Source organism: Aulonocara sp. 'chitande type north' Nkhata Bay, linkage group LG16 (assembly GCF_057382095.1).
Source record: "Aulonocara sp. 'chitande type north' Nkhata Bay isolate Kocher_YH1m ecotype deep benthic linkage group LG16, A_spYH_male_GT1.1, whole genome shotgun sequence".
Lineage (NCBI taxonomy): Eukaryota > Metazoa > Chordata > Actinopteri > Cichliformes > Cichlidae > Aulonocara > Aulonocara sp. 'chitande type north' Nkhata Bay.
In genome coordinates this window covers 2,391,960-2,402,675 of record NC_141359.1, presented here as the reverse complement: position 1 = coordinate 2,402,675, position 10,716 = coordinate 2,391,960, and the positions used below count along the sequence as shown (strand labels likewise).

At 36.8% G+C, this 10,716-nt stretch overlaps 1 long non-coding RNA gene across 1 annotated transcript; it reads right to left on the bottom strand.

Annotated features, from left to right (window-relative positions):
- Nucleotides 1-347: 347 nt before the first annotated feature.
- LOC147310791 (uncharacterized) lies at nucleotides 348-4,242 on the bottom strand. Its single transcript, XR_015125539.1, has 3 exons — nucleotides 4,037-4,242; nucleotides 2,434-2,460; nucleotides 348-1,198 (listed from the first exon to the last, which is right to left on the bottom strand). It is a non-coding gene; the product is annotated as an uncharacterized LOC147310791 (long non-coding RNA).
- Nucleotides 4,243-10,716: the final 6,474 nt, after the last annotated feature.

The window sequence follows — 10,716 nt, the reverse complement described above, 5'->3', positions numbered from 1 at the left end:
ACAAAAATCAACCTGTAAACACTGAAAAACTCCTCAAGTTTCTATTAAATGGATAAATGTAAAACTATACAAATGGTAAAGTGTTCTTATAACTGTTTAATTGATGTAAAAGGCTGACTTAAATACAAACTCAATATAAAAGTTATTGAAAGATCTTTAAAAAGTTTTATTGTAGCTTTTTCAAAAACTGTATATTATACTTTTTTTTTTTAACCAGACTGGTTAATGAATAGGTCTATACTTCTGTGAAGTAATATGCAGAATAAATCTCAACAATCAATCAACAGGCTATAATAAAACTCTTAGTTTTAAAGTAGACTTTGTGTAAATCTTTCAGATGTCTAAAATCTAAAGCAAATATAAGGAGCTGTGGTGGTGTAGTGATCAGATGACAGGCGATGAGGATTCTTCAGCTGGATGTTCTGCAGCAGTCAGGAAACAGGAAGTCTGGGTTCTCAGGGCAGCCTCTAGATGACAATTGTAACTGAATACTTACACTGAGTGACAAAAAAAGGGTTTGTCCTTAAATAATAATAGTTTAAACTTGTAGTCAAATGTTATAGCCAGTGAAACAGACTTGAAAAATGTATTTGAATCTAATTTAATATTTATCTAAATAGAGCAGTCTGAATGTATATATTACAAAATAACCAGATTGTCTTATTACAAATAAACCTTTAAGAGGTGTATATTTTATATAATTTCTCAAAGTAATTGCACCTGTAAGCCAAACAGCCAATCAATGTTTATTCCAAAGTGTAATGCAAAATTAAAATGACAAATTTAGGGCTGTGTAAATAGTTTCTACAGTGACTTCTACTGTACTGTATATTCAACTTCTTACTTGTAATTTCCAGTAAAATGAGTGGATATGAGAGAGTTTAACGACAGGAAAGAAGGAGCAGTGAGAGCAGAGATCTCTCAGATTTCTGAAAACAGATCGTCGAAGTTGCGGTAACTTCAATTTCCAAAAACTTGGTTTGTTGTCAACCTTGGTTTGTTGTCAAACTTGGTTTCTTGTCAAACTAGGGCTTATGCTTGTCAAAATTAGATAGAGTACATGGCGGAGAAATGATAGAAGATAGAATCCCTTGTCAAAAAAGATGGAGCAGGGAGAGGGAGAGTGATAGGACAGACTGAATTTGCTTGTTAATGGCTTGTTAATGATAGAGGGAGAGGGTTTTCTGCAGCAGGTCACCTGTAAGACAGAAAGAAAGTGGAATTAGACACACTTCCAATAAACCTGGCTTTACCGTATTTTTCAGACTATAAGGCACATTTAAAAGCCTTTAATTTTCTCAAAAATAGACAGTGCACCTTATGTATGGTTGTGCTTACTGATTTCAAACCAATTCTATGTGGTACACGGCACTCTGTCAAATGTTTTAGTATGACTTTGGTAAGCTACAAAGCAGCACCACTTGATGTATTGTCGGAGCATGGCTACCATAGTCAGCACCCTCATAGAGTAATTCGTACTGTGCTTCAACATAATATGGTGTGTGTGTGTATAAGGGCCTGGCACCTGTTGAGAGCCATGCTTATGAAGCAGATTTCAAACTGATCAATCCACATTCATCAGTCCATAAATCCTGAAAAGTGAGTGTATTGTTCTGTATTTTATGTCTTACAACTGAACAATTTTGAGAGTTATTGTAAATGAGTTGAATAAAGTTTGACTTATCTGTTTTGTTTGGCTTAATGTGCCTTAGAATTTAGTGCGCCTTACAGTCCGAAAAATACAGAACATATATATCATTACACACTGAAGAGTCGTACAGTACATTATTAGATTCAACTGAATGGAAATGTTTATCATATGGTGGTGGAACATTTCTAAGGACATTTTTGCATTCTATTAACACAATAAAACCAAACAGAGTCTGTAAACCAAGATGTGGTGCTACAGTAACTTACTATAAACATTATATGGTCAGGCTAAACCCACACAATGAAGTCAGAGCAGACAGTTTCAGGCCACACTTCACATGCACTCAACTCACATGATCCTAAATGCCAAAAGGTCTCAAATTCCCGTTTCTGTGTGTACTTACCTGGTACAACAGTATATCATAATGTCTGGGGAGCAGTTAACATAAAAGTAAAAAATTATTTACTCCGTATGTCTTTTGGCAAAATGAAAAATTTGGAGACAGATGACTCCTATACAGCAGTTTCTACATTTTTTAGTCAAATATGGGGCATGTTTAATACACACTCCACTAAATCTACAATAAACTTAGCATGGCCGATATTAGGGCCTAATTAAAAATGTACTATGATGATAAGAGAGATCTGTAAGTCTGGAAATGTTTACATAGACTTTTCTAGGATCTGATGATTGTCAAGATCATAAACCACTCACTCCACTAAACTGAATCTCCTATAATGAGAAACATTTCCCAGCACTGCACCTCAGACACCTTTACTTACCAGACTTGAGACGATCAGATCAGCAGTCTAGAGAAAGGAAACAATTCATCAGATCACTGTTTGATGATTCAGATTGTTGAGCCTCTTCCCACACAATCCAATTTACTGTGACAAAAATTAACTAGTAAAATTCTCAATTTACTTAAGGCTTTATGAGCTTATGTAGTCTAAAGAGGAGATAAATGAACTGTAGCATCTCACATGGCTATAGCAAGTGTAATAAAAGCATTCATTACTACAGAAATATAAAGAATAGCCACCAATATTTGATGGCACAAGTGCAGGATATACCAAATATTTCCTACACAGAAGCTTTGTGGCTCCAACATTTTCTACAACAGGTCAGTACTAGTAAAGTGTGAAAACCAAAACTTTTTAAAATGTTAGATACAAAGTAATTATATAAATCAGAAGCAACAGAAAACCTCATCATGTCTGATATGAATATACCTTTAAATATTGACATGTTACAATAGCAGAGGTGCACCATGTTTTGTAATTAAAATTAAATGTCTTAAATTTTTACACTTGTGAGAGGATTTTTATGAAATCAAGTATAATCAAGTGTGCCTTATAATCGAGTGTTCATATATTTTCACATAACCAAGCTTATTGTTAAAGAGAACATAATGCATTCCTTACTTTAGTGTCTGAGATGTTTGACAAGTATACAAGTATGTATTCTTTAACCCAGTGTGTGTGATGTCAGATAAGTGTGATATACTTCTATGTTTTTATTCTTAGTTTGTGTGCAGAGGTCAGATAAGCTTAGGTAATGTCTGGCCTTTTCCCTTTCGGATAAAAGAGGAAGTACTATGTAACCCATTTTGCCTTATAAATAAAGCAACCAGCCTGCGCTGAGTGTGTGTGATTTTGCTGAGAGGCACACACCCATGCGCATGTCTTAATACTCTCTGAGTCGGTCTGCAGTGTCTTATTTCTCAACACTAAAAAGTCCTTTCATTATACCTGTTGCTAGGAATATTTATGTATTTTGCAGTCACCTTTTTGGCAACTTTTCTATTAAATTTTAAAACACATTATATTCACCAAATAAGTGATAAACTAATTAGACACACTGGCTGTAATGTACCTAACAATGTCCACTCACACCTCTGGTTCTCTTAGTTTTTCATTATTGCTTAACTGTACAAAATACTTCTACCGTGTTCTGACTTTAATGTAACACATCAGCAGAATTTGAGAGACAATATGAATCAATCACTGTGCAGCTCTTAAGTGTTTGAGCAACCACTTATACTGACTCCCCTAAAACACTTTCATTGTTTTGTCTGCTACTTAAATCCACAAACATAAGGAGAAAATGAACAACTGACATTTAGCTGTATGTTTGGATTTGATAAGCCATAAGAAATTGAAATCATACATAAATGGGCTATTAAACTTCAGGGACATTTTCAGGGACAGTCAGAGGTCCCGTGTGAGGACTTTGCTGCTACAGGTAATAAATCCTGACTTTGTGTTTTTGCCAATCAGTAAATGGAAACATATCACAAAAAGTCAAACTACTGTATGTAAGTTGCCACATCTGCTACACAATGCCAGGTTCATACTGCTTCAGTTACAATCACTGTTTACTTACCAGCAAAGGCAAAACCAAAGATCTCTTTCACTCTGTGTAACAAAAGACAAAGCACAAAAATACAGAATGAGACAACTCAAATCAGCATCACAGTCAATACTGCATCACTCTGTGTAGTACAAAAGATTCAGTACATTCTTTGTTTACCACAGCAACAAACAACTCACCTTTTTCTACACCTTATTAAAGATTACTGTCTTCATTAAGGTAAAATATGGTTTCATCCATTTGTAATAAGCCACACACGTCTCTTAGTTATGTGATAGCTCTATTAGTTTGGTGCTATTAGATAACACAATAGATTTAATGTGCAATGATTTGCTACACCTAGCTCTGCACACTTTATCAAATTCTGACATCACAATTTCAAAGTATGAACAATCATAAATGAAAGCTTGGATGAGCATGGTAGCTATGTGCGGATGCTCTTCGTGGATTACTGCTCAGCTTTTAACACCATCCTTCCACACAAACTGGTGGCCAAGCTACAAGACCTGGGGCTTCCATACAGCACCTGCATGTGGATCAATAGCTTCCTCTCGGGCCGTAGACAGAGAGTCAGAGTTGGCCATCACACATCCTCAGCCCTGAGTCTCAGCACTGGCTCACCCCAGGGCTGTGTGCTCAGTCCACTGCTCTACTCTCTCTACACACACGACTGCACTCCTCGCCACCACAGCAACATCTTTGTGAAATTTGCAGATGACACCACAGTGGTGGGGCTCATTTCCAAGGGAGACGAGTCTACGTACAGAGACGAGGTGGAGCAGCTGACGTCATGGTGTAAGGCCAATAACCTCCTCCTCAACACTTCAAAAACCAAAGAACTCATAATAGACTTCAGAAGGAAAAAGGCAGAGATCCAACCACTATTCATAAATGGGGACTGTGTAGAAAGGGTGGCAAGCTTCCGCTTCCTGGGAGTCAATATAGAGGAGAACCTTTCCTGGAGTGTGAACACCTCCGAGCTGCTGAAAAAGGCCCAACAGAGACTGTACTTCCTGAGAATTCTCAGGAGGAATAACATCACACAGAGACTGCTGGTGTCCTTCTACAGAGCCACCATTGAGAGTGTTCTAACTTACTGCATATGCATCTGGTACACTAGCTGCACAGGGGCTCAGAGGAAAGCACTCCAAGGGATCATTAACACCGCCCAAAAGATCACTGGCTGCCCTCTCCCCACACTGGAAGTTCTACACAACGCCCACTGTTTTAAAAAGGCCCAAAACATCATAAAAGACACCTCACATCCTGGCCACTCCCTGTTCGAACTGTTGCCCTCAGGCAGACGGTACAGGGCAATCAGAGCAAGGACTAATAGACTCAAACACAGCTGTTATCCAACTGCAATAACACATCTGAATACTACAAAATGTCCATCACGCCACTCTTGTGTTAATCTATGCACGGTCTGAAGCATGTGTGTGGGAATGTATGTGAATGTTTTACTGTTATATCTTATTAGTATTTTAAGTATTCTATCTATTTTATTTATTGAATTTTATTGTTTTATTTATATTTTGATATTGCTAGGGATGATGCAATGATCGGGGACCATTCTTAATTTCGTTGTTCTCATGACAATGACAATAAAGTTTCTGATTCTGATTCTGATATATGTGTAGGCTTCAACATTTGAGTTGGTCTGCATTCAAATTCTGCTTCCTAAAAATATTATCACCTGCACACAGTATCATTTAATATGCTGTTGTTTTAAAAATCTACATATCATATTTATAATATTAATGGTGCACTGCTGCATTTGATTTATTTGAAGGTGGACTTTTTTATATTTCGTTAATTTTTCACAAAGTGAGAAGTTAAACAGAACTGCAGGTGTAGGTTTTATTTTAAAAAAACAAACAACCTGCACAAACAAGTGCTCGTTAAACAGTTCTTAAAATTTAACTAAAAAACTAAAATTAACTAATTAAAAAAAAAGTTCTTGTTAAGTGATGTTATTATTCTTATATTATGTGTTTCATCCTCACTCTCTCTCTCCCTTCTGTTAATTAACCCACAGCACAAAAACACACGGTACAGGCACGTGACTCTTTTTCTCCCGGCTTTCAGTCAGAGTGTGTCCCAAAATGTCGGCTGCATCCTCTTTTTTTTTTTTTTTTTAACTTTATTTATCACATTTTAGACATACAGTCAAGTCGGCTGCATCCTCCGGAGGCCGCATTTGAAGGCCGATTACGTCACAGCCAGTCGACGAAGGCTGTCCCAAATGCGTCCATCATTTCCCCGAATAAAGTTTTAACATTTTTAGGCGAGAAAGTAGCGGTGTAAATTACAAATATCTGATTGGTTTATCAAGACATCGCATATTTGCAAAAGTGTGCCGACGTTTTCAGAGACGTCTGTCACCCACCGGCTCGATAGCAAGCGGGGAGGAGGGTTCAGACCCCCGCTCTTTCGCTACTCAGGTTAAACATGATATACAAGTCAGTCGGATAACTTAAAAATGTAATTGTTTGCCTTTTTCTGTGTTTTATTTGTTCTGGAGTAAATCGGTTTGGCTGAGATCAAAGTTATTAGATTATTAGATTAAATAAAGCTTTATTAATCAATCCGGTGGGTTCCTCCGGGATTTTCACACAGCTCAATAAACGTTAAACGGTCGAGAATTTACGCCAGTGTCCTGTTATATTTTAAATAGCAAGGAGCAGATGGCCGAGTTTATTAAACTCCAGCGAGACAGCGGTGACGCAAATCTGAAGGCTAGACCGTCCAGTTTCACAGCCTTCTCGGTCCACGTAGACCGCGAAAGCTGGGTCCTCCGAAAGATGCAGCCGACGTTTTGGGACACAGCTAATGGCGGTAAAATGGCTCCTTTGAAGTTGCCGACCCTGCTGCTTCAGCAGCTAATCAGTGGTTCTAAAATGACGGCTCATTACCTTACAACCGAAAGAATGAGGCCGTTTTTAACTGACTGATTTGTGAAGAGAATTAACTTCAGCTTCCCTAACAGACTCAGAAACACTAACACACCGAATGAACCAAATACAACACAATAACTGTAATAAACAATCAAATGAACCATATTAATTTCACACTGGGCCTATAGCAGCTAGGCTAGGCATTAGCACTTAGTGCTAGCATACCAAACACTCCTTTTAAATAGTAAAATTACAACGTTTCACTAAAAAAGCAGCCATTGTGTTACTTTAACATGACTTATACTTCGACTGGCTTCATAAGTCACTAACAACAACTGGGTAAATCCCTCATACAGCTTATAGACATTTCATTTCAGAAAAGAGAGACAGAGAAGCAGCGCTTACCGGTGGGGATCGAGCTGAGAGTGGACGGAGATTCAGGAGTCAGGCAGAGACGTTAAAAAAAGAGGCATTCACGGGTAGTGGGAAACTCCGCAATTACACAAAATTGGCATGGAAAACGTGAAAAATATATGTAAATTTAAATATTATTATACTAGATTTTTTTGCAACAAAAAGCAACTAGCAGAAATTTAATTCTATAAGTTTAATAAATGTTTAAAACAGGATTCTTTGAATTTGAAATAATGGTTAAAAGACATAAATAAACACAAGGTCATTATGTTAAAATGTACTTTATTATGATAGATTTATTTAACTGACTGCAGTAATAAGAACAGTCTTCTGCTGAACACCAACACCAAGGAGCTGGTGTTGGTGATCGCCTAAGCATCCTCACAGTAGGAGCTGCAGAGGTTCATCTCACTCCACTGCAGGACTCAAGAGGTTCAGGAGGTCCCTTAACCACACTGCTATGAGACTTTTTAACAGCGACTCCTGATATGTTCATTGCACATTTGTTTCTTTTATTCTACTACATATTGGTTGTAATCATGAATTCTGAATTGCTTTAAAGCTGAAGCTGACTGCTAAAACTAGCTGAAAAAGCTGAAAAATTGCAGAAATTGTAAAAACTTTGCAGAAGCAAAGGAACTTTGCTAAAATGTAATAACTTAGCAGAACTGCAATATCTTAGAGGAAACATAATACTTGGCAGAAATACAATAGCATAGCAGAACTTAGCAGAAATATTGTAACTAACCAGAAACATGATAACTTCTCAAAAATACAAGAATTTAGGAGAAATAGTATAAGATAACAGAAAGAATATATTTGGCCAAAAATACTTGAACATTACAGAAACACTATGATTTAGAAAAATAGTACAACATAGCAGAAATACTGTGATTTACCAGAGACACTGTGATGAACTATGAATATTGTAATTTTAAATTAATACTATGCTTTAGCACAAATACTATCATTTGACAGAAATATTATCATTTGGCAGAAATACTATGGTTTAGCACAAATATAATAACATAGCAGAAATACAATTATATACCAGAAATGCTGTATTTAGAAAGAAAAATATAATATAGTAGAAATAGTATGATTTAGCAGAAATACTGTAATCAGCACATATACTGTAACATGACAGAAATTCCTCCAATTAGTAGTAATACTTTAACATAAGACAAATGTTATGACTTGGCACAAAAATCATGATTTGTCAAAAATACTATCATTTGGCAGAAATACTATGATTGAGCAAAAGTACTAAGATGTAGTAAAAGTACTTTGATTTAACAGAAATACAATTATGGAGGAGTAATACTTTAAAATGGGATAAATATTGATACACACACACACATACACAGAGCCTAAAGGGAAGAGTATTTGTGCCATGGAGTGTTAACAAGAATGTGAAGTCCATATTAGAAAAGCTGGTAAAATCATAAAAGTTTGCAGAATTGTAATAAATGATGAATATGAATTACCGGTCTGTGACAATGTATTAATTTGTAGGGAAAAAAAACATGTTGACCAAGGTGGAATCGAACCCACGATCTTTGGCTTGCAGACCCGTGTCATTACCAACTGCACCACCTCTAAGGGGGCAGGAGCTTTGAAAAAAAGGCTGATGAGGAGTCAGAATTAGATCGCGGTGAGAGGAGAAAAACGCCGTTTTTTGGAGTTACAAAACGTTGTGTAACTCAAAGACTAGGTGGACTAGAAGCATAATTCTTGTACTGGGTGAATCAGCGGACATTGGTGTACCTTGACTGCGATTTTCATTGCTCTATGTACATCCGTCGCTGAGATATGACGAGAGAGGAAACGGAAGACCTCAGATATGATTGGCTGGCTGGGAGGCCGTGCAGGCCGTGATCTGTATATTTTAATGTCTCAATCCTCACAGAGGATTGGCTGCCTGGGGACCTGGCAGAAATATATAGAAATAGTATGATTAAGCATAAATACTACATTTAGCAGAAAAACTATATTAAGCACAAAATATATAAAAAGCAGAAATACTATATTAAGCACAAATCCTATAAAAAGCAGAAATGGTATATTAAGCACAAATCCTATAAAAAGCAGAAATACTATATTAAGCACAAATCCTATAAAAAGCAGAAATACTATATTAAGCACAAATCCTATAAAAAGCAGAAATAGTATATTAAGCACAAATCTTATGAAATAGCAGAAATAGTATGATTTAGCACAATAGTAATAACTTAAACAGAAAAAATGGAAAAGCAAAATGGACAGCTGAAAAAATGCTGAACATGCTGAGGGTACCTCAAATATACTTGTTAAATGAAAAAAATCGGCAAAAAAAATAAAATATAACAGCCACACAATCACAAATATGTACACATAAGGAAACACACATGCACATAGAGACATACACACAAGATCCAATTCAGTCAACCAGTCTAAATATATTGAATTTTAATCTTACAATGAGATCATTCCATTAAAAGGCTTTCTCTCTCTCTCTGTCACACACACACACACACACACACACACACACACACACACACACACACACACACACACACAGGGAGAGAGAAGTAAGTTTCTAGGTCAGCCTGGGAGCTGCTGAATTTGAATCCACCAATCAGGGAGCCTGTGCACTTTTTCCCGCCAAAACAGGTGCCTGCACACAGAGACAGAGACAGGATCTTTCCAATCTATTTCTCATAGTAAGGACTACCCTCAAACAAATGACTATAATTTCCTAACCGTGGGGGCTAGAGCGTTCATTCTTACACCGTTTTGTTCAGAAGAGATGGGGGAATCTTCCAGTGTTGACAATTTATCATTAAAATATGAATTATTAAAGATATTTGACTTCTAATGCACCATAACTGAGTAGAGCGAAGCAAAAACTGCCTCGACTTGCCCTCAAACAACGCTTTGTAACTTGAAATCTATTTGGAGTATCGATATCATTCTTTCACCGTAAGAGACAGCAGGCTTTGGTGAACAGTCATGGAAATTTTCAGGTCTCTGTGGAAATCCAACAAAAAGTTATGACGAGAGAAAAAAGTGGTTCATTTCCAGAGTTTGAAAGCTGAAGAAATCTGAGCGAGGGACAAATTTCCTACCCTCAAACAAACGTAATTTATGGCCAAATGGTAATAGGTGAGAAAGAAATTCTTGAATTGTGAGCGTCAGGAGTGTCTGAAGATATACCGGGACAAGCCTCATGTCTTAACTTTGCTTCGTTAAGGAGATATGACGATTCGAATATGCCTCTCATTACAGAAATGCAGCGGTGAGTTTGAACAAACTCTCCATTGACTTTATATGGAGAGTTTTCTGACATTATGTTGGTCTGAGGAGATTTGCCAAAATTCTATAAATCCCACAACAATGATA